The sequence below is a fragment of the Dipodomys merriami genome, unplaced genomic scaffold (assembly GCF_024711535.1).
Source record: "Dipodomys merriami isolate MVZ:Mamm:240054 unplaced genomic scaffold, mDipMer1.0.p SCAF_110, whole genome shotgun sequence".
Taxonomy (NCBI): Eukaryota; Metazoa; Chordata; class Mammalia; order Rodentia; family Heteromyidae; genus Dipodomys; species Dipodomys merriami.
This window is the reverse complement of record NW_027202383.1, coordinates 2,360,332-2,385,290: the sequence shown is the minus strand read 5'-3', so window position 1 is coordinate 2,385,290 and position 24,959 is coordinate 2,360,332.

Below are 24,959 nucleotides of genomic sequence, written 5' to 3'. Positions count from 1 at the left end.
GGGAAATCAAATACCCATGTGTCTCCACCGGGAGGGGACACCTGCCTGGTGTCCCCTAGATATTGCCCCCTACCCTTTTCTCTCTTTGCAGACTTGGGGCTTTCTTCTTTCCTGTGTTAAATTCTAAGCACATATAATGGCTTCCGAGTTCTGCCATTCCTTCTAGCAAACCATCAAGTTGAAGAGTAGGACCAAACAACAAAGCACTAAGAAGAGCTATGTTCGTGTTGAAGGAAATCAATTGAAGACTTCTAATAGAACTAACTCTAATAAGTAAATGGAGAAATGGAACAGAAACTCTAGCGGTTGCTCTTCTCCCACTCATCTCATAGCTTCAGGCCACTTGTCATATGTTTCTTTCAGGTTAATCCTCATAATACATGACTCCTGCCAGCAAGCTTCTACTAGTTCTCAAGGCCAACTCAAGTGTCATTTGTTTTAGGAAGTTTCTCCCACTTCCCAAGGAAATGGAAAATTGCTCTCTGAAAACTTTGTTCTCACTTCAGCCCTGATCACCATGAGTGGAGCTTGTGTCCCTCCCTTACATTGTGGTCCTAGTGGGCCCAGTCAGGATGTGACTCATCTCCTTTCCCCACATACCACAAGATAAAGGACTACAACAGAGGTAAGTAAATGTTTGTTAAATGAATAAACTATTAATCATGATGAAATCAAAGTGTCATGAACTAAATAAACTATAGCATTTTACAACATAGGAACTGTGAAAAAGATAATAAAACCCAAGATTTACATTGGCATAAAATAACAAGCCATCCAATGAATAACAGGTATTTATTAGACATTTCTCTGTCTCTCCTGTGTGTCTGTCTCTGTTTCTATCTCATTGTGTGCCTGTTTCTCTGTCTCTGTCTCTGTCTCTCTCTCTCTCTCTATCACATGCACACATGCACTAAAGGAATTACCAAGAATAGTAACAATGGTAGTCTATACAAGGAAAGCTTGCCAATTTGTTGTATTGATTGGAAGTGTCTGGAAGATGCTATATGGGATTGGTAAACTGCAAACAAACATACCTTGAAAGTTAAAGTCCATGAAAATTGGGTGGTTTCACTGAATTACAAACTTGTATAAGATCTCCTTTCATGATAGAATTTCTCCCTTTACCTTTAATTACTCTTCATTTAATCATGTTAAAGACCCCTGTTCCAAATCGAAGCACCATTAAAGCCCATTCATTCTTGCATACTGATACTAAGAACTTTCTCTTTTTTAAGGAGAATTTCTCCTTTGCATCTGTAAATACTTACAGATACAATGTTTGCTAAGCAACTAAATAATGGTAGTAGAATTAAAGGAAGAACCTTAAACCTTCCATTAACCTCCCATTCTGTTCCTCTTCCTGAGCTTGGCATATGGTGGCCATGACAGGTACACAGGACTCTTAAGCACCTGAAATGTGGCTAGTACAGTGAAGAAGTTCACTTTTCAATTTATTTTAATTAACTGAAATAAAATTCAAACGGTCCCATGTAAATGTAGCTAGTGGCTACCATATTTGAAGATACAAATATTTTTATTCTTTTCACCCAAGAACTACCAGTGTTGGGTTACACTCTAAATGGACAAAATTCAATAAAATGAAATCAGTAAAATGAACAATGACCAGTGTATGATTCATGAAAATGTAAACTCTGACACTGACACACAAAGATGAGTGTCTGCCAGGTACTGGTATCTCATGCCACCAGGAAGCTGAAGTCTGAGGATTGCAGTTCAAAGCCAGCCCAGGCAGAAACATCCATGAGATTCTCCCATAAACCACCCCACAAAGAGCTGGAAGTGGAGCTGTGGCTCAAGTGGTGCAGTGCTAGCCTTGAACACACAAGCTGTCAACTCTGTCTTCAAAAATGAAACTCTAAATGGTTAAAGCCACTCCTGATACAGGTATGCGACATGAGGGAGAAATGGACCACATACAGCAGCATGAAGCTGAACCTCTGTCCCGAACAGGGCATTCCTCCTGCAAGAAAGTGACCAAGACGGACCTAGATCATCCACAGGGAGGCCCGAAGGGAGATGGCGGCCCTAAGCACGGAAGACGGAGGCCAGGGGCGGAGGGGCCGAGCGCCAGGAACGGGAACTGTGTGAGCCGTGCGATTTAGTCCAACATCCAACGGCATGTGTGCCGAGAGAGGGTGGAGGGGTCGTGTGTGCCAGGTCCGCCAGGAATGAAGCAGAACACCACCCCGATCGCGGGTGCCCCAGGGCCGCCAGCTGCCCGGCCCTGGCCTGGCCCACCCCGGAGGGCCCAGCACCCACGCACCTTCCCGCCAGCGCCTGGAGCAGCGCCCTGGGGAGACGCCGGGGCCGGGGTCACAGGGCCACTGTGGGTCCACAGCCAGGCTTTGAGGGGCCCACGGAACGCTCCGAACTCATTCGCTCCCCCGCGGAGATGCTGATCCCATGCGCCTTCCCGCGCTTTCCTGGGAGGTGAGCATGCGCACTGTGACACTTTCCGGGGGGGGGGGGGGGGGGGGAGGGGGTGTGAGCATGCGCGCCTCACCGCGCTTTCCTGCTTGTACACCTCGCCACATGGGGGTGAGCATGCGCACCTCAACCCGCTTTTCTGGGGGTGAGCATGCGCGCCTCACCGCGCTTTCCTGAGGGTGAGCATGCGCGCCTCACAATGCTTTCCTGGGAGTGATCATGAGCATTGGACGCAATTCCCTCAGCTTTTCCCAAAGCAAGCGCTCTCTTCAGGTAACCAGTCCCAGAGCTCCAGGGGAAGAACCCAGCTGGTGCGGGGCCGGAGCCTAGGCTTTCCTAGAGTTCTTTGGAGCCTCCCCCATCTTGGCCCTAGGGGGACTAGAGGAGCCCAAGACAGGGAAGTGGAGGGGAGGGGAGAGATGAGGGAGGAGAAGAGGGAGGGGAAGCCGGAAGGAGGAGGACAGGAGAGGGAGGGTAGAGGCCAGAGGGTGGAGGCGCGAGGGAGGGGGACGGGAAAGGAGGGAGGAGGCGGGGAGGGGTGGGGGAAGGAAGGAGGGGAGAAGGGAGAGGGGCAGGAAGTGGAGGGGAGGAGGAAGGGGAGGGGGAGGAGGGGGGAGATGAGAGGGACAGGAAAAGAAGGGGGAGGAGGGAAGAAGGAAGGGGGAGGGGAGGGGGACCTCAGACCCCCTGAATTCCCCCAGGAACAGGTGCTGAGCCCAGACTCATGAGTTGGGCCTGATGTGGCCCAGGCTGAAGAACAGTCCCATTGCCTGCCTTTTTCTCAAGGTAGAACAGTCTTGACAGGGAAGAAAAGGTAATGAGGACACTGGTCCACCCCAAAATTCAGAGAAAACAGACTTAAAGGTTGCCTCCACATTTCACCAGAGATGAGGGGCTGCATAAAGAATTCATCTGAAGGGCTGGGGATTGAGCTCAGTGGAAGAGTACTTGCCTGCCAAGTGCAAGGCCCTGAGTTCAGTCCTCAGGTCTGGAATAAAAAAGAACTAAACTGAAAAAGTACATGCAATTTATAGATGTCCTGGTTTATCATTGTGGCTTCTTCATTTTTCAGGAGATAACCCCTTTCCGGAGACCTTCTCTTGCACAGCCCAGAGAGAGTCACCATTTTGGGTAGACCATCTCTAACAGCTCACTACCAAGAGTGAACTTTAAGATTTTTTTTCCTTTTTTTTTAACTTTTATTTGTCTTTAAGTTTATTCTTTTTTTCATATATATTTTTATTGTAAAAATACTGTACAGAGGGGTTACAGTTACATAAATAGGGTAATGAGTACATTTCCTATCAACATTGTTACCTCCTCCTTCATTTTTCCCTACCATCCCTTCTCTACCATCCCTTCCCTCCTAACCTCCCAACTCCTTCCTCCCCCCCAAATTGTAAAGTTTGTTTTCAACAAGTTTATTCTTTTTAAGTAGCTGTACAAAGGAGTTGCCAGTGAACAAAGGAATTAATGAATATAATATATCTTGATTCATGTCAGCTCTTTTAGATTTCTTAATTCCTTGAGGTCCTTAACTGACCTCCAAGCTAAGTCCTCGCCTGCATTTCCACTTTTCCCTGCGAGAACCCTTCTCATTTCAAGCAAATAGAACTCCTTAGGTAACAGCTGGCACCTCCCAGTGGCAGTATAATTATTACATAATAGATAATAATTTCTAACAGAGTAGCCTTATCAGGATATATTGCCACAACCCCAACTTCCTTCACAAATGTACCTTAGACTCCACAAAGGGGGATTGTTCTTTGCTGGAAAGCTTTGAAAGGGCAACTGAGCTAAACAGCATTACAAATTTTTTACTTATAATCTACATTACCAAAGCTTAACTATTGGAAGCCATTCGTGTTTTGTTTTGTCTAAACATAATAAGGTTCTCTGGGATTTATTTTGTTAAAAGGAATAAGAATGCTTGTCATTTTTTAGCAGTTTCTATTTGATCATTTTCACGTAGCTAACCCTTAATGGTCATCCTATATGGTAGACCATTCTGGAACAAATTGTTATCTCTACAAATTCTTGTGCTGAAACCTTAACACAACAGTCTATCACCATGACCTTGTGCTTGGAGAGAAGGCCTCCAGAGACATAAGTAAGTTAAAACAATACCACACCTTTAAGGTAAACCCTATGGAATCTGAATGGAGTCAGAAGGAAGAGGAGGAGGAAGAAGAAGAGGAGGAGGAAGAGGAGGAAGAAGAGGAGGAGGAAGAGGAGGAGCAAGAAGAGGAGCAGGAAGAGAAGGAGGTGGAAGAAGAAAGGAGGAGGAGGAGGAAGAGAAGGAGGAGAAGGAGAAGACATCACAGGAATGGCAAACACATAAAGAGGAAAAAACAGGTCAACCACCTGTAGAGCAAGGAGAGAAGCCTCAGAACAAACTAACTCTGGTGGCTCTTTGACATTGAACTTCCAGACTCCAGAACTGTGAGAAAATAAATTTCTGTTGTTTAAGGCAGCTAGCCTGTTGGTATTTTGTTACAGTAACCCCCTAGAAAACTAACATCGAGCTTCGCTCCCAGCAGTCTCAGATGAGAAAACAGCCTGCCCGGGCCAGTGTTTGAATTTGAACACAGATTTGCTGTGGAAACTTCTGATTTTAACAAGTTTTTAAGTTCTTAAATCACTTCTATTCCACTTCAGAGGTCCTTAAATCCAACTTTAAATTGACCCTTATTTCTACCACACAAAACACAGTCATGCCATGGATTAACCTGTAGCTGGTAGTGGTAACGCTATTAAATCACTTCCTTCTGACCAAGATAAAGAAGAGTAAAAAGCTGGGTGCTGGTGGCTCACGCCTGTAATCCTAGCTACTCAGGAGGCTGAGATCTGAGGATTGCAGTTCAAAGCCAGCCCAGGCAAGAAAGTCTGTAAGACCCTTATCTCCAATAAACTACTAAGAAAACCAGAAGTAGTAGCACTGTGGCTCAAGTGGTAGAGCGCTTGCCTTGAGCTGAAGAGTTGAGGGAGAGTGCTCGAGCTCAGAGTCCAAGCCCCATGACCAACCAAAAAAAAAAAGGGGGGGGGGGTAAAAAGAAGCAACTTAGAACCCTTCTACCTACCTTCCTCAGTCTAGCAAGTTCATAATTATGATTGTTTACCATGCATGCAGGCAGAAAAATTAAGTGTTATGATAGGAATGGAGTAAGGTAATAGTGGAAGAAACACAAAGTTGGGTCAAGTTGTTTTACTGGTAGGCAACCATGAAGCAGAGATTCTGAATTTAATGCTGTAGCTCAACGAATCAGAAAGGCCAGTATTTGGTTTAGTTGGTTAGTTGATTGCCTGGATAGTTGATTGGTTGAAAAATGGATCAAATATAGCCTACACTAAATTAAGTTATAAATGTCATAACTATTATGTTATATAAGAAGGCATCTAAGTACTTAGTGAGATAAAATGTTAGAATGGATTTGTCACGAGACACCTGCTGGCCTATTCCCAGGGAATACTTTCTCTCCACTCATAGAAAACACACTAGTGAGGAGAAAATGGGCATCTCTGAAGAATTCTGAAGTGTCTTTATTTGCAGGTCAGAGGTTACCAAAGACACCGTGTCCACTGAAGCAGGGCCTTTACATGCAGTGAAAACCTAAAAGCCAGCATGACAGGGGCAGGTGACACTAAATGGCTAGAGTCTTAGGTGTGATATTGGCTAATTGACCACTATGCTCTTTGAAGAGAAATAGATGAGCAGTCTACTGAATTGTTGCTTGATCTGGGTAATTGGAAGATTTCTGCTTTGAATTAACAGGCGTTTAATGTAAATCACCAAAGACACAGTCAGACTCCTTCCATTGATTCCCAGACTTGAGCCAGATTACCAGTTGAGAATCCCCTGAAACAGAGAAACTCCCCTGCCTTGAGGTAGGACTCAGTCTGTTACTAAAAAGTCATGCTGCTAATACTTCTCCCAGCCTTCCCTAAAGGGGCCTATGGCCTTTCACCAAGTGACTTTGTGCATTAGAGAAAAGGAGACAACCAGACATGATATCTACTAGGCGCTGACTTAAATTGGCCTAATTCCAAGGGGCTCAAAGCATATCTACCACCAGTATGGGAGCCAAATGGTCCCTGGAATTCCCACAGGCCCATCCCACACTTGGCGTAGTGAATTCTTGGACCCATCTGTGGCTATTTTCCAAGTTCCAGAAAGTAGAATCCCCACATCAAGTTCAAGTATTTCCTCCAACTTACCTATCAACTAACACCAAGTGTGTTTACTGACATAAGATCATTTGAATCTTTCTTAAGCTAAAGAGAATTGCTTATTTCAAAAGTTACTTGAAACATGGTCAAAACAGCACTTTGCCTTATTGGGGAAATGTGGTAACTTGTTTTAGAGGAGATTGCTGCTCTGAACCCCGCCGATCAGGGAAGCCAGTCATGTTCCTGACCTATAAGGGGTATTGATATTGTCAGCCAATTCTGGCTCTTCTGGACATTCTCAGGGAGCCAGCAAAGCATCAGAGAGAGATGATCCCTAATCACTTCCTTTCCAGAGTTCTGCCAGGATGCCCTCTTCTCTGAAGTCTGTCTTGTTTGGAAGGATCATGATCACCCATCTATGTCTCTGCCTAGTGCTTGGCTTTATCTAGACCATTTCATAACCAGGGATCACCAAAGGTCATCTACCTGTCAATCAGTGCAGCCAGTATCACTAGTGCCAGTTGGGGATGAACGCGGCGATGGGGGGGAGAGGGGAGAAGGGCACCCTAAGGAGGTGGAAGAGAGGAATGCAGGTGATCAGGCCTGCTGGTCCAAGACTAGGGTTCCTCCATGCCCCACTCCAAGCCTGAAAGTTACTCTACACAAGACAGGATTCTGTCTGTGGGGCTAAGGGCCTTAGCTGGAACCAGAGTATAGCCCAGTATGACTTTATACTTACACTGAGTTCAGGCAACCCTGTATGGAAGATATTGAAGACCCAGTCTTTACTATGGAGCCATGGGATGGGTGAAGGCAAGTGGGAAGGGTTCTGTAGATCCCATAGGAGCCAGTAGCAATGTAGCCAGGACCCTGATGAAGGGCTTTTATCCCCTAGAAGATAAGAGTTGGCATGGTAACCTACATGTAACTCCCTCCAACTTCCTGGGAGGCTTCCTAGAGGGGAAATTGAAGGATCACAAAAAAAGAAACGCTTGAGTAGGGTCTTCACAAGTCAAGGTCAGAGTCAAAGTCAAGCAAGAGATAGTCCATGCTTCCCAGCCAGAAGGAAGAAAAGCATCTGGAACCAATTGGCTTGGGGCACAAGTTTGGCCTCTAGCTTTGATTCCAGTTCACTTCATAGTTAGGAGGTCTTGCTCAGTGCTCCAGCAAATCAGAGATGGTCAGCTCTCTCTCACTAGTTTTTGTAAGAATACAGCCAAACTGGAGTATCTGCTCAGCCTGGGGCCTATCCAAGCAATGGTAACAACTGTGTGTGTGGTGTCCTGGGCACTGCTCTGTGTTCTGCTCAGTCACTAGATCATTCCTCACAGCCATGGGATGAGATGGATGTCATCACTACCACAAAGCAGGAAGCTAAAGTATCAACAGGTGACATGTACTGCTGTTGCCAATGTCACCAAACAACAGAGGGGTCACAGTTGGGAATTGAACCCAGGCAAGCTGACTCCAGCCACTAACATGTACCACTCATTAAACAGCTGAAAGGGTAGTGGTAGGTATCATGCCCAGCTTTAAAAGGCTAGAGGGAAACGCAGAAACTTCCTGGAAGGGTACCTGGCATAGTCGATGGGTTCTCAATAAACAAGAATTCATGATTAGTGATATCAAATGAGGTCAGTGGCAGGTGTATAGACAACCAATGCCCTGTAGTTTCTTGTCTCAGTTATCTGTGGCCATACCAATACTGTGTAACACATATCCACCAAACTGCAGGGCATGCAGCCACACATCTTTCTCAGCACACATGTCTGAGAGAGCGGGGGGGGGGGGGGCAGTTCCCAGACTGGACTCAGCCTCACATGAAGAGGATCTACTGTTGGCTGATCTCCAGTGGCACTGGTTAGAACGTTCAGTGCAACTTGGCTTTGCTGGTCCTTCATCCTGTAGCAACCTAGCCTGGGCATATCCTCAGGGTGATGACTGGCAGCAGGAGCAGCAAGCTGCACTGAGCAAGGATTTTCAAGTCTTTCTTGGCCCCTCAGCTTCTGATCTCTCGTGGATTAAAGCCAGTCACATGGCCAAGCCAAATTGTGAGTAGGAAAACTTGCACAGCTCCAGGTAAAAGTGTACAAGTAGGGTAGGGTTGAGTGGGGTTAGAGTAAACATTCTTCCACAGCTACAAGTCCAGTATTTGACTACTGATCTGCCACTGGGACAATTACTAGAATATTCCACATGCCTCCTAAAGGTTGAACTTCTCTCAGTCACAGTTATATCAAAGTACCTACACTCTTTGGGCTTCTGAATACCAAATATCCTTCTGAAGTCAACCTGTTCCCTCAATACATGGCAGAGACTATGATAGGCCTTGGGAATAGGCCTGTGAACAAGGCAGGTAGGGGGTCTTACTCTAAATTAATAATGTTCCATAGAGGAGACATAGTATAATTTCAGAGAATGAGAAAAATTGTGAAAAATTGCCAGAATTATCCAAAATAGAGAACCTGGGGATGATCTTCAGAGACAATAACTTCTGAGAGATTCATGTGTGTGACCTCAACCATAAGCCCAGAACCTGATACTTGATTGGCTTCAATTAATGTGGAAAATAGGATGATGGATGGATGGGCAGATGGACAGGCAGACACTGGGACTAATCTGGCACTTCCTGCCATTACCAGCTGACTATCCTTATTCTCTCCAACACTGAGGTCCCAAGAAAGATCCTAACCAAGAAGATCCATCACCTACCCACATCTGGTGAGCCAACCCTAAGACCCCAATCACGTGTCTTCTCCCATACCTAGCAGCTGATCTGCCTCACCGTTCCATGACTTTCCTGCTTAATGATTCAAGTACCCACAAAGCAAATCATGGGCAAGTCCAGCCATGCTCCTCACCTTGCTGTGTATATTTTGGCATTGGCATGTGAAAGGGACTTGAAGATGCCAGCTCTGATCCCACCAGCTCATTCATTGTCCCAATGCTTTGTCCTTTCCTCATTTACAGAATGGCTAGGTGCTTTGTGTATAATCATCCTTTATAATAACTCACTGAAGTTGAGTTTGGATGAGGGAAGAGTTGTGTTTGGTTTAAGGCAAGGAGATGGAACCCAGGACTACTGTGTGCTCAGCAAATGCTCTGTCATTGAGCCCCACACCCAGCCCAGAGTTGGCTCTATTGTCCCACTGAGAAGTCAGGTAACTTGCTATAGAATGCAGAGCCAGCTTTCCTGAACCAATATGGTGGCATGGAAGCTAAAAGTTCCTCTTAGTACAGTCTTTGATTGTCCTTGGAACCAGGGCCTGCTGAAGGAAAAATAAATGTGATGGGGGCTGGCAGGGAGGGACACTTATCTACAGTGAAAGTTCATCAGTCAGGCATTGGTGGCTCATGCCTAGTTCAGAGACATCCCAGGCAGGACAGTCCATGAGCCTTACATCTCCAGTTAACCAGCAAGAAGCCTAAAGTGGAACTGTAGCTCAAGTAGTATAGTGCCAGCCTTGAGTGAAAAAGCTAAGTAAGAGCACAAGGCCCTGAGTTTAAACCCCAGTGCTGGCACAATTTTAAAAAGAAAGAAAAGAAATACTTCAAGAACTGATGGGCAACACTAATTTTAAGCCTGGATAGAATAAAATAATAGAAAAAAATTGCCAACCTCCCCAATTGTATGTGTCTTCAAATACAAAGGTCTTAAAGAACCTCTCTATTTGCAGGCCACAGCAGCCTGTCAAACAGGGGCTCCAGGTAGAAAGCCAACTGTCTCATCCAGGGCTCTCTCAAACTGCCTCTGGTGAAATTGGAGGCAGACATGAAACTGGAGGAATGGCCTCTGAGCCACTCTGCAGCAACTATACTATGGAAAGTTATTTTTAATTTGTTCCATATGAATCATGAAAAACATGAAACATTCAGGAGGTTTATCATAATGCTAAATGAGATAAATACTATGTGCTCAGGCAATAAAAAAAAATGGAAAATATGTATTTAGTCCAAAAATTTCATTTACACAAAGCTAACATAAGGAGATGATTTCCTAAAGAGACTAGCAGTCTGAGACTAAAGACCAATCCAGCCATCATAAGGATACAGATTGGATTTATCACTTTGGTAATGTCTCCTGACTAGAACAAGGCTTATGGCATGCCTTATCTGAACACCAAGATTAAATTCCACAGAACCTAAGAAAATGCTTGACTTGGCTGGAGCTAGTAAATCTGGCTTGGTCCAGATCCTGCGTCTCATCTGCCCCTTCCCACCCCCTGCCCCCTTCTATCTGCAGGCTGTGAAACCCTGGGAAGCTCACTGGATCTCTCTGAATTTTCATCTCTCCACTGCCATAATAACTAACTCACCACAGTAAAAGTAAGAAAAATCAAGTGAAATTAATGGATCTTGCTTGGCAAACTAACCTATTGGCAGATGTCAGCTACTACTACTTTCATAAACTGAAAAAGCAGACACAAAACCTTCTGAGGACCTCTGGTGAACTCAGCTGTGTGCGAGACATGAAGAAAAGAAGTATAAGGAAAGAGGGAGTTGCAGGCCTCGCTTCTAGGTGTGGGTGATGGTGGGTGGGTGGGTAGACAAGATGGCCTGCACTGAAGACTCTCCTTTGGCTCCTTATAGGCTTGAAGAAGAGGAGCCAGAGAACAGAAGATTATGATGGCTCGGTACTCCCCCTCAAAAGAGAGTAGGAGCATCCGGGACCCTCCCCAGTGTGGACAATAGAAAGAACTAGACACTAGGGCCCCTGTCACTGGAGGAAAGTGTGGCACCTAGCAGTGTCTGGCACTGGCCTGTGGCTGGGATGGGTGAGGTGGAGAGGACTAATCTTGGGAGCTACCAAAGAGACAGAGCCAGGAGTCTGGGCCCAACAGCTAAGAGGCGCATTCCCCAAAAGGGTGCCCATCCTGGTCAAAGTGAGACAAGAACATCTCCCCGTGCTCCATCCCATCCTCGGGTGTGCCCCCTCCATGTCCTCTGCCTACACAGGACAGTTCTTCCCTTCCAGCCCAGACACAGATGTGACCTAGGTGGGTATTTGCTCCCTTTGGCACTGTCGGTTGGATCCATGGCCATCCTCACAGATGGTGGTTCATCACACCACAGGCTCGGGTTCTGCTGTTTCAGCTTCTCCAGCAATAAGGAGTCCTCAGTGTTATGGATCTACAGGGTCTCAGACAGGGAGCCCCTACAAATGAACTATGTTCCCCAAATTCTGGTAGAAATCTTGACACCCTCAGGACCTTATTTGGAAACAGGGTGGTGAGTGGCATTGATCCAGTGTTGCCACTGTCCTCAATCAAGAGGGCACTTGGGCCAGGTGCCAGTGCCTCCCATCTGCAATCTTGGTTCAAAGCCAGCCCAGGCAGGAAAGTCTGGGTGTGTATTATCTCCAATTAACCAGCAAAAAAAAGCAAGAAGTGAAGTCATGAATCAAGTGGTGAAGCACTAGTCTTGAGCAAAAAGAGCCAAGTGAGAGCACAAGTCATCAGAAGCTGGAGAGACCCTCTCTCAAACCTCAGGAAGAGCCACACCTGAGAGCTAGACTTGCTGCCCCCTGGATGCAGAAGGATTAATCTCTGCTGGGAAAACCCCTGGTTTGTGACCCTGCCATGGTGCCTGGCAAGCTCATCTGGGGCCCATGCTCTCTCCTGGTGTCTGAAAGGCTTGGCCAACCAATCTTCTTTTGTTAGTGGTGGTGATGTCAATTCTGAAACTTGAACTCAGGGCCTGGGCTTTTTTGCTCAAGGCTAGTGCTCCACCACTTGAGCCACAGCTCTACTTCCAGCTTTTCGGCAGTTAATTGGAGTGAAGTCTTCTTCTGACATTCCTGTCTGGGCTGCTTGGAACCACAGCCCTCAGATCTCAGCTTCCTAAGTAGCTAGGATGACAGGCACAAGCCACTTAAGCGTGAAGACACAGACTCCTACCCAGAGGGAGTGGAAGTGGACAGAGGCAAGACACAGGAGCACAAAGTACTTTGCCACGTAACTCCTCTGGCTTCAGCGCTGCGAACTGCTGCAAAGAGAAGCACAGCCCACGGAGAGGGCCCAAGGTCACCCAGGGGTCAGAGGCCTGCAGACCTAGGCCCTGGCTCTGGCCATAATCAATCTTCGGGGCTGTACCCTCTTCCCTGATTCTGCTTCCCACTCAACAGTTGCAAAGTAAGCTGTGCTCAAAAGCAGGTTTCTGTTGGGAACAAGGCTCAAGTTAAAAAAGAAAAACAAACAAAAGCTCGCTTACCCACTGCTTTTGTTCGTATCTACACAAAATATTCTGTTTCCCAACGAAATCAACATCACATCAACTTGGGCTACATCTGATCCACCCAGGAGCAGCTCTGACAGCTGGTGTGGCCCGGGGACATCGCCGGAGTGCAGCGATGGCTTCTCTGTCAGGGGTCCTCACCGTCTGACCTGCATGCCAGGCAACTGCAATATGTCTGCCCTTCCATTCCCATGCTGATCTCTTACACCAGGTGCAAGTCGCAGGGTAGCGACTTGATAAGCCCCTGGACCAGGCAAGGCAGGGTCAGGACAGCTGGGATGGGATGCTCTCAGCCTGTGGGGGCCAGGCCGCTCCTTCAAATGCCCAGATGTAGGAGTCCCAACTCACCACGGACTTCTCTCTTGCCTTTCTCCTCACAGGCTGAATGATGCCACACAGATCCCAACCTCTCTAGATCTGGATTCAGATGAGCTGCCTCACTGGGATGAAGGCAAAGCACTGGTCACGTGGATGTAAGATTGCTCCTCAGCCCGCATGCTGTGCTCATTTTGAAATGTGAAGATTTAGAGCCATCATCAAAGAGGGGCTTGAGTTGGGCAGTCACCAACACAAACTGCTGGTTCCCCTTCTGCTTACCCCATTAAATGTCTTTCCCCCCCCCCCTCTCTTCCTTTGCTTCAGAGCTAACTCTAATCCAGAAGAGGGAAGGGCCCGGCCCTGGTTCGATGCCACCTTCTCACCCTGATCCTGCAGCTCTGGGAGGGCTCTCATTGTGCCCACTTGAAACACGGCCCTGGCACCTCACAATGGCGTTTCAGCAGCAAGAACCATCATCACAAGAGTTGCCTCGCAAGATTATAACAGGACAGGAAACTTCCTGTCACCTCATGTGTTTAGAAGTGTTTAAGCACACAGACACCCGCCTCTGTGCTGTATACCACCACCAGCACTGGGTACACAGTGCCCTTCAGGGGTGCAGTCTAGCAGGAATGGGCCACGCCAGGCTGCCGAGGAGTGTGATGACGCTGGTGCGTTCTGCTCGGCGCATGTCCACTCTGCGGTGCTGGCGCAATGACAAAACTCACCCGATGCTGCGTTTCTCAGAACGCATCTTCTCTAGGAGCAATGAGCAACGCTCTTTGCAAACTGGGGCTCACGCAGGAGAAGCTGCTTGCGCACTGGGTCTTGAGGTGCAGATAGGCCCATCTTCTTCTTTCCTCCTTTGACGGCTCATCACAGCACCCAGTGGGCCTCAGGGTCCCAAATCAGTCCTACTGGGTAAGCTCCCCCCCCCATGACCTCCGCTCCCTTCCCCCGTCCTCCAGCCTCCTGCCTCTGCAAGTCCTCAGCATTCCCTCTATGGCCCCACACAACCCCTGCCCAGGCAAAGGTCACCCCAAGAATCCTTCACCCGTGACACCCCACCCTCTCTCCTCTTCTTGTTCTGTAGCTCAGTAGGGGTCATGGGTGGAGGACAGGCGTGTCTCAGCCTCTCCTAAGGTCTCTTCTGTATTTCCCTGGAAGCTGCTGTCTGGCTGCATAAATCCAGGCAGGGCTAGGCGGGAGGGGGCGGGGTGAGGCAGATGTTCTATGAACTCATCACAGCACGCTTACAATGAAAACAAAACCAAAAAAATAAAATAAAATTTCAGGTCCTCTTGCCTTCTGAAGATGCTGATCTGAATACAAAATTCAGGTGCCACAGAATCATACTGTTCATTCAGACTGAGGCGGAGAAGAAAAAGAAAGAAAGAAAAAAGCTTAACCCCCTCCAACTCAGATCGATTTCCTTGGGCTACAGTAGCGACCCCTTGCTGAGGCTCTGGAGCCACGCCAGTGTTTCACCAGGGATAACTTAGTGTCTCTGACAGGAGAGGCCCGAGGAAGCAGAGGCTGTGAAGTCTGAATGAGGCATTCCCATGAAGACAGGGAAACTTCCCGAAAACAGCCTCTGTCTCTAGCCGTCAAGGATGGCATCAGATCCACCCACTGGCTCTGGTGACTCTAGGCTTTAAAAATGCCTGCTCTTCCTAAATAGCATGTTTTCCAGAATAAGCCAGGAACACTATCTGAACTCAAAACTTGTCATAAGCAGAGTGCAAATAGTTACTCGTCTAGATAGAAGACAGGTTAGTGGTCACATGCAATTAACATGCAAACCAGAGCATTGTGTACAGAAAAGCGGAGTGCAAACTAACAAAGGGAGACAACCACGCTTCTCATGTCCCCTCTATTCATTCTCCACTCTGCAATAAGAGTCATAAAAGTGTCGTCCAACATGTGAAGAGCTCGCCTCATTTTCTTGGTTTCTGCTTCACTATTTCTGAGGGGCGATGAGCACGGACTCCCTCCCAGAGTTTCCAAGAGAATTAAAAACGGCAGACAGGTGCAGGCTCTTTCCCTTAGCACTTGGTGGCCAGTCACTGCGTATGTCTTCTCCTGCTTATCTTCATCTGATTGGACAGCAGAGCTGTTTATCATGTATTTATTGTGCATTCACTCCTCTACTACTTACTCTACAATGCAGGAGTGGGGTACCATCCAGGGGATGTTGGACATGAGCAGGTTAAAGGTCACACCACTCCCAGCCCCCGCTGGGGCAGCCAAGACTTGCTTTTTAGCCTAGCATGACAACGAAAATTGTCATGGTGTCATGGTATCATGGTGTCTTTCACAACACTCCTCTCTCTCCACAGAGCAGCCAGATCTAGCACGGAGCAGAAGGGGTGGGAAGCTCCAGGCAGAGGGAGAAGTCAGGCGGAATTCACAAGAACAGCGGGCAGCCCACACTGCTGGCTGGGTGTCCACAGCACAGTAAAAGTGACTGCGCGCACAGACAACAGAGCAAGAACACCTGGCTGCTGCACCTAAGGACTGCCACAGAGCCATGGACTGCCAGGCAGTGGGAGTGGCAGGTATGGCACGAGGTTCACCTGCCCGCACTGAGGGGTACCCGTTCACCCCAGTTCTGCTGTAGGGTTTTTCACCCTGAATGTACTACACAGACCTCTATAAGGATTGATGTTTTTAATCAAATATAGGTTGTATCCCAGTCCTGCCAGGTTAAGATTGTGGGGGAAGTTGTACCCTGTTATTGTACAAATACGAAACCCCATTATGCTATCTTCTTAGCTCTACTGCCAATCTTCCATATCTTTCCAACACTCATTCCTCCTGGACTTTGAAGAGGATTTCTAGTCTTGGACCCTCCTCTTCTCCACATCCCAAGTTAGGATGTTCCAGAAAAACAAAACCATTAAGAAGATCATAGAAGATAGATAGATAGATGGATGGATGGATGGATGGATAGATAGATAGATAGATAGATAGATAGATAGATAGATAGATAGATAGATAGATAGATAGATCAGATCAATAGATAATAAGATCTAGGATAGACAATAAATTAAATAGGTAGATAAATAATAGTATCTATAATACATAGACACATAGATTGATGATAGATGAAGGATAGATATAACATAATATAGATAAATAGATAAATCATAGTTGATATATATCATAGATGGTATAGATGATTAATTGATGATAGATCACAGAATCCAATCGATATTATATAGATGAGAGAATCATAGGCTCTAGGATACACTGATGATAGATAAATAGATCGATCGATAGATAGATACATAGACAGATGTCAAGAATTTATTATAAGGAACTGCCTCATGCAAGACCTGAGAAGCTACGGGAACTTCCTCAGAAGTTCTGCTAACTTCTGCAGTCAGCGAGCTGGAGACTCAGGAGACCTAAGGTCTGAGAACAAAGAAAGCCAATGGTGTAAATTCTAGCCTAAGAGCAGGAGAAAATGAATGCCCAGAAAGAAATAGTAGGAAGGCCAAGTTCCCTCTTGCTCAGCCTTTTTTATTCCATGCAAGCCTTCAGTGAGGAGAAGGAAGCCTGCCCATATTCAGCAGCACTTTCTGCTTCACTCAGACTCAGATGTTTATTTCACTTGGAATCATCCTTGCAGACATACCAGGAATAATGCCTGACCAAATATCTGGGCACCCTGGGGCACAGTCAAGTTGAAACATGAAATTAGCTGTCACAGCTCCTTGGTTGACGAGCTGCACTACAGTATAGCTTCTGTCAGATCTGGTCAGGAAGTCCCACCATCATCCTTCCATGGCTTAAATAGCTGAGTGATCTTGGGGGAAAGAGACACCAGGGAACTACATAACTACAAACCCACCCACTCTCATGCCAGCTGGATCCTAGCATCAGCCTTTACATCCTTCACCTACATCCACTATTTACCATTTTTCCAGCCCCTAGTTAATAAACCCCTCTGTTAATAAACTACCTCTTAGGAATTAATTGTACTCCATCATGACTCTCAAATTTCCTGACCTTCCTTCCTCCCGCACCCTTGCTGTCCACTATTACCCATCTCTTTACCTTTGACTCCAAACGTAACATGCTCATTCTCTCCCACCCTGTGATACACAGAACAATGTCCTCTTCCAAGGTCCCTATTCCCAGAGCTATAAGCATGTTCCCTGATAGGACTAGAGGCACTTTGCAAATGTGATGAAGTCAAGGACCCTCAGAGGGATTGAGATGGTCCATCTAGATTACACAGACAGTGATCGCAAAGATCCTCAGAGGAAGGAGACAGGAGCAGAGGAAGTGAGGACAACAGAGCCACCCCAGGCAGACAAATCACTGAGACCCTCATCTCCAATTACTCAGCAAAAAGCCAGACACAGAAGTGATGCTCAAGTGGTAGAGTGCCAGCCATGAGCAAAAAAGAAAAAGCCAAGTGCAAGGCCTTGAGTTCCAATCTCAGTATCATCGAGAGTAAATAAATGAACAAGAGGCGAGGACAGAAGCAAAGATGCAGTTAGGGTTTTGGAGAAATTGTTCCTTGCCATTTCACAGATACCACACCCTAGGACTCTGCCTCCTGGGGGCTTTGTCTAGAGTTTTTCAACTCTAAATCATCAAGTTCATGGAGGGGATCTAGCTTTGCTCAGCCCCACTTCCCAATATCTCTGTCGCAGGCACAGTCCCTCAAAAGGGGACTTTTCTTTTTAGAGTCCTGGGGTTTGAACTCAGGGCCTCTCATTGGCTGGGGTTTGAACTCAGGGCCTCTCATTGGCTGGGGGTTTGAACTCAGGGCCTCTCATTGGCTAGGCATTTGCTGTACCATCTGCACCATGTCCTCAGCCCTTTATTGCTTAGTTATTTTTCCAATAGTCTTTGGGGTTTGTCCACTGCTGGCTTTGGGCCTCAATCCTCCTACCTCTGCCTCCCAAATCGTTGTGATTACAGACCTGAACCACCATGACGGGTTTATTGATTGAGATAGCATGATACCTTTCTTCCCAGACTGGCCTAAAACTACAGTCCTCCCAGTAAACCCCGACCTTTGAGTAGCTGGGATTCTAGTCGTGAACTGCCATATTGGACAAGGAGGGACTTGAGCCTGAGGAAGGGCCTGGGCTTTGATTTTTCCAGTAAGAGCTAGAAACTCAGAGAACATCTTGTGCACCAGCTGCTTAAGAAGGAAGTCAGTCCCTCACTCACGCCCACATCTGGACTCCCAAATCATGAGGGCTGAAAGGGCCCTCGAGATGGTCGGCAGGGATAACTCCTTTCTGTACTGTACTGTGCCCCTGATGAATCACTTCTACGCCCATTTTCTTATGGAATCTCTCTGCTCTCGTCAGAGAGGTTGTACTACCACCATCCTCCAGTCTGTGGCTGAGGCAGAGGAGGCTCAGAGAGGTTATGCAGATTCCCTGAGCTCACACAGTCAGCCGTCCCAAGCCAGGCTTGTGTCCTGGACAACTCGGCCTAAGTCAGTAACTCATCACCTCAGAGAGATGGGGGCGGGAGCAGGGAGGCCAATGGGAGACCAAGCCCTTGCAGGCCTTTCAGACATCATGAACTGGGAGGCAGGATGGAACCACATGGCTCCATCCCTAACGATAGACTTCCTACCCTTCCGGTGGCCTTGGTCCCTTTATTAGAAGAAATCAGGGGAGAAGGAAGCTTCTCTCTCTCTTACCATTCAAGCCATGATGTCATGCCATCCCACACTGCAACACGCGCCCCTTTGCAACCCCAGCAACTGAGTGTTCCCTTTAACACAGGCTTCTCGAGGTTCGGTAACCAGGGATGGAGACACTCTTCACACCAACGAGGCTCAGGGAAGATCAAGTGACATACCTGATCAAGGGCTAGCAGGGTCAAGACTACATCGAAATCTTCTGGCACCCAGCCAAGAGACCTTTCCACAAGGCCACAGTGATGGCATTTGGCTGTGTTCTCGCAAGAACATAGAGAGACAGAGGCAGAGCTCATAGGAGAGAAAAGACAACTAGCATTTTTCTTTTGGTTCTGGCCTGGGGCTTAAACTCGGGGCCTGGGCACTGTCCTTGAGCTTCTGTGCTCAAAGCTAGCACTCTGCCACTTGAGCCACAGCTCCACTTCTGGCTTTTTTGGTGGATAAGTAGAGATAAGAGTCTCACAGACTTTCCTGCCCAGACTGACTTAGAACTATGATCCTTAGATCTCAGCCTCCTGGGTAGCTAGGATTAAAGGCATGAGCCATCAGCACCTGGATGGGAGAGATTTCTAAATGAATTTCCTATTCCATCTGGATTATCAGAAACTTCAGGAAAATCTTATGCATGAAGAGCAGCACATGGGGGCGGGGGGGGGCTCTGAGGCTGAGTTATAGCAAAATCTGAGCAATGCATTCAGAAGACAGACCATTCTATCTCTTTCAAGTATATGCCAACTAAACTATAAAAACTTAGTAGCAATCAGTACCCATGAGGTGAATTCATTAAAAAGTTATAATTCTCAGAAGGCCTACATTACTTGGTAATGTATCACCAAAGCCCTCATGAATTTGAGAATTAATTACTTGACCTAAATATTGAAGGATTGCCTCCATTCTTGAGCTCTTGGTATGAAGCATTTACCAACTTTATGCAGTATGACAATAAAGCCAGCGCTATCATGTGCTTGCCAAATTATAAGCTTACCAAAGAGGTATTGCCGATTGGTGAGTTACTCTTTGAGATTTTGCTGAGCTAAGCATTTATACATATCATTCCATTAAACCCTCCATTAAATAACTATTTAAGACAGACATCATCATCATCACACAATATGTGCTATATATATATATATATATATATATATATATATATATATATATATATATATATATATATTAAGTTCAGTGATCCTCTACCTTTTAGTTCTGTACAACTCTGAATTTACATTCTGCATTTGCGTGTTTCCTTAGATTACTTCAGGGAATCTGCTTTATCCAAGTGAAACTAATCCAACTTTAATCAGATACAATAGAAGAGCTATAAAACTAAGTGGAATTCTGGGAAGGTAACAAGGAAATATACAAATGAAAGAATAAATACACAGGAAAAGGAACTCATACATTATAAGGTTGATCAGGAAGCTCTGGACACTTAAATAAATATATTAAACTGATCAATTGTAACCCTGAAACCCTAGTGTGTGTGTGTGTGTGTGTGTGTGTGTGTGTGTGTGTGTGTGTGTGTAAATTTTTTCCCTTCATGGGGCTTAAACTCAGGGCCTGGGCACTGTTCCTGAGCTTTTGATTGCTCAAGATGAGCACTCTACCACTTGAAGCACAACTCCACTTCTGGCTTTTTCATGGGTAATTGGAGATAAAAGTATCATAAGCATTCCTACCCAGGCTGACACTGAACTTCAGTCCTTAGATCCCAAGCAGCTAGGAGTACAGGCATGAGTCACTGACACCTGGCTGTGCAATCTATTGAACTTCAGAAAATAAAAATAAATAGTTATCAAAGCCAAAAGAAGAAGAAAAAAGCAAAATGATAATAAATAATGCAATTTAGCAACTAAGATAATAAAGCAGAAAGAGTTTGAGCTCACTGCCAGTCGAGCAGGCAGAGCTACGGGGCTGAATACAGTTGTTTATTCTGCAGAAAGGAAGAGGATGCTAATAGCAACAGCCATGACACTGCAGCCATCCCATCCTGAGCATGCCAGGTCCTGTCTAACAGCCGACACGAAACTTCTACCATGCATGAAAAACCTCCCACTTTATGATCCTGACTTATGTCTTATAGCTTAAAGATATAAACTAAGGTTTTACAGTTAAGTCTTGGTTTAAAAGGGCCATAGAAAGCTTGATATTTTGTTGGCCTAAAGATTCCAATTTCTAAAAATATAAATATATATGGATATATATTTAAACATAGATGATAATGTTTGAAAAATGCTGTTGAGAATATGGGGGAAAGTAGCTCAACACATGCTGTTGGTGGGAATTTAAACTACTGCTTTGCTACAGAAGTCAGTATGGAGATTCTGCAAAAGACTAACCTTGGACCTTCCCGATGGCCGCACACACCACTATTGGGCATATATTGAAAGGATATTATTATCAATATTACAGAAAGATACCTGCGTATCTATGTTTGTCACAAGGCTGGCACAATAGCCAAATAATGAAATCAGCCAAGGTACTCAACACCAGATAAATAGATGAAGATGTGAAATACATACTGTAAAATATTACACATCCATAAAAACATGTAGGAAAATGGATGTAATTGAAGTACATCATACTGAGCAAAGCAAACTAAGCTTTATGAACAAACTATTACATGTTTTCACTCATATGTGGAAGGTAGGCCTAACTATACATATATATTCATAGATACATACATATGTATATATTCATACACATGATTTTATATATACAAGCATATATATGTATATATAAACATAGCACATGAATCTAACTGAAGCCTACTTAAAAGTAGAAAAGCAAAGGGAAAGGAAAAAAGAAAAAACAGAGGTCAAATCATTGTGTAACACATTATAAATATATATATGAAAATAGCACAAAGAGTCTCAAGGAAATTTGTTGATTGATAGGGCATTGGAGGTGAGGGTATTAGCTAACAAGAAAGATGAAAGAGGTTGGATATCATTGGAATCAATTGTTTGCAACTAGGACAATGGAACACTAGGACTTGGTGAGATTGTTTGAGGGGGGGGTAGGAGAGTGATGGATGGGTGGGGTGGGGTGGAATACAATGTAAAAGCAAGGAGACGTAACAGTAAAATCTCCCCTTATATAACTAACACAAGCTACAGAAGAAGAAGAAGAAGAAGAAGAAGAAGAAGAAGAAGAAGAAGAAGAAGAAGAAGAAGAAGAAGAAGAAGAAGAAGAAGAAGAAGAAGAAGAAGAAGAAGAAGAAGAAGAAGAAGAAGAAGAAGAAGAAGAAGAAGAAGAAGAAAAGATAAGGACCCAAGGCAATAAAAAAATACAAATGGGAAATTTACCAAAAAAAAAAAATTAAGGAAAAGAAATCTAAATGCAAATAGCCAGTTAACTCACAAAAGAGTTCAACCTTGCTATCATGAGAGAATTATATAAACTATTAACATTATTCTTAGCCATTATCATTACTTTGTAGATTGTTTTTATTTGTTTGTGAGCTGTAAAAAACAAAGTAGACTGGAATAGAAATCCTCGAGGGCCTGACGTTGGCAGAGGTGGCTGGAGATGGCTGGAGAGAGAACGTCGCATTAATTAGGGTTACATAACGTAGGCCAGCAGCAATTACAAATGCAGCAGGTAGAAGCATGCTCAAAGGTCAGAAAACTCACCATGGACTGATGTGGTCAAAGAAAACATCCCATAAAACTGGACCGTTGACAATGACCATGACCTTGAGGAAAGGAAAGCAAGTAGTATGGCCATCCCAGGCCTGGCAACCTGCCTTTGGTGACCAAGAGGGTAGTGAATTCACAGAAGATAACTGGGCAGAAGGAAATGAATTCAGTCTGGCTTAGGGGGGAAAAAATGTACTGTAGTCTCTGCTTTATTTGTACACTATTTTTACATAATCTTTCAATAACCTTTAGTGTTAGACAATGAAAAAGTCACACACATACCCAGCGGTTTTTTTGTTTGTTTGTTTTGGATCCAGTCATGGGGCCTGAACTCTGGGCCTGGGCACTGTCCCTGAGCTCTTCAGCTCAAGGCAAGCGCTCTACCACCTGAGCCACAGCGCCACTTCCGGTTTTCTGGTAGTTAATTGGAGATAAGAGTCTCACGGACTTTCCTGCCAGGGCTGGCTTTGAACCTCAATCCTCATATCTCAGCCTCCTGAATAGCTAGGATTACAGGCATGAGCCACCAGCACCCGGCTCCCCTCAGCTTTTTAAAAGGGAAGTTGGGCTTAGAAAGGCAGAATAATATACCTGCACTTTCACAGAGATGTATTAGCAGAGTTGAGCCTGGTCTTGCTGGGAAATCCTGCTTCCTCCTTTACCATCTTATCACCATGTAAAATGAAGTAACCCATTCCGTGCTTCTACCTAAGGGCTGTCCTGAGCTCGAGGAGAGCACCTTCCCCAAATTCCAAGTGGGTATGCTGAGGAGCAACACTGGTGTTGGGTGTAAGATGTTCGCAGGCAAGAATTTTCTTGAAGACTCTAGATGTTCATTCCACTTCAAAGGATGCGCTGATGTTTCCCTATAGGGAAACATAACATGTGCATAGAAGGGCTGCCTGAGAGCACTGTGGGGCTGTAGCCACGGAAACAAGGGTTCATACAGGAGGGCAAGGGCCCCCTCGGTGTGTTAATGCACCTCACAAGGGAACCTAGGTTTCCAAGCACATATCTAAAGGGGTCCAGTGGGCTCCACCTCCCCTTCCAGCTCTGACAGTCACAAGCGCCACAGTTCACAAAGGAAGAGCCTCTGCAGCCAAGGAAACGGAAGCCATTCTCATTATCCTAATGATAGAGACAGCCGAAGGAACCCGGGATTGCAGGGAGTGGAGATGTCGACCTCCAGATGCCAGCAAGCTCAACTCATCCCATGTGGTCACAGAGGGGGAAAATCTCCAATGAACCATCAAAAAGCCAAAAGTAGAGGTATGGTTCAGGTGGCAGAGCACCAGCCTTAAGCACAAAAGCCAAGTGAGCACATGAGGCCTTGAGTTCAAGCCTCAGTACTGGCATGTGTCTGTGTGCATGCGTGCATACACACACACACACACACACACACACACACACACACACACACACACACACTAGAGCTGTACAAAGATGGAGCACGTGGCTCCCAGGGGAGAGAAAAGGATGCATTGTCTTGCTCCGGTCTTGAGACAGGACCTCTCACCGCTGACATCGTTAACAACCGTAATAGTTGTATCACTTGGGCATTATCAACTCCATTTTCCAGGTGATGGAACTGTGGCTTGGAGAGACCATTGGTCAACATCAGGGGGTGATGGTGAGCAGGGCAAGAAATACCAACTCAAGTGCCCTGCACGTCGCCCATGAGAACTCCTATGGCCCCTCCCAGCAGGAGGCCTCACGATTCCGTTGTCCGGGTACCACTTCCCAACCACAGTGAGAAGACACGCACCTCAAAATGCCGGTCCCGTGGATGGGACATCCACCAGGGTGATGACCGCCATCACCACAACCTGGTGGCCATCATCACGGCCACCCTGGCCATGTCAGCTGTACTGAGAGACGCTGAGGGCCGTTGAACTCAATGGCTCTCAATGGCTCATGGTCATCATCTGTGAGGCAACTTAACTCATCATGCGAGCAGCCAGCAAGTAAACGCCAGAGCTCCAGCCCTGAGTTCAAACTCCAGTACTGGCACCAAAAGAAAGCCTATGCAGCCCAGCCCAAGGATCCTGCTCCTCCCTGAGACACTGGTGGAATGAAAATCAGCCTGACCCGGCGCGTGGCCGCAGAGTGGCCGTCGTCTACAAGCTCTCCTCCAGGCCCTGGCAAGGCAGGGGGAGGACACGTGGTAGCAGCGTGTGGCTGGTCCGCAGGATTCTCCCCAGCAGGACACTGAGGCGGCTCTCCTCCCCGGCAAGGGACAAAGGCCATCCGAAAGTTTCCCACACTCCACACTCGGCGCTTTCTCCACTTTCTCTCTCAGCTGAGGCTGCGTTATTAAATGTACAGTTTCATAAATTAATTCTTCGAAGACTCACACTCATCAGCTAGCGTTCCCACGCTGCAAGAAGCCACGGAAGTGACTTCCGAGCAATTGAATTTTCTACTTTCTTGTACTCTCGAGGCTTTTTCATTTAAGATGATGTTCTGAAAACCTC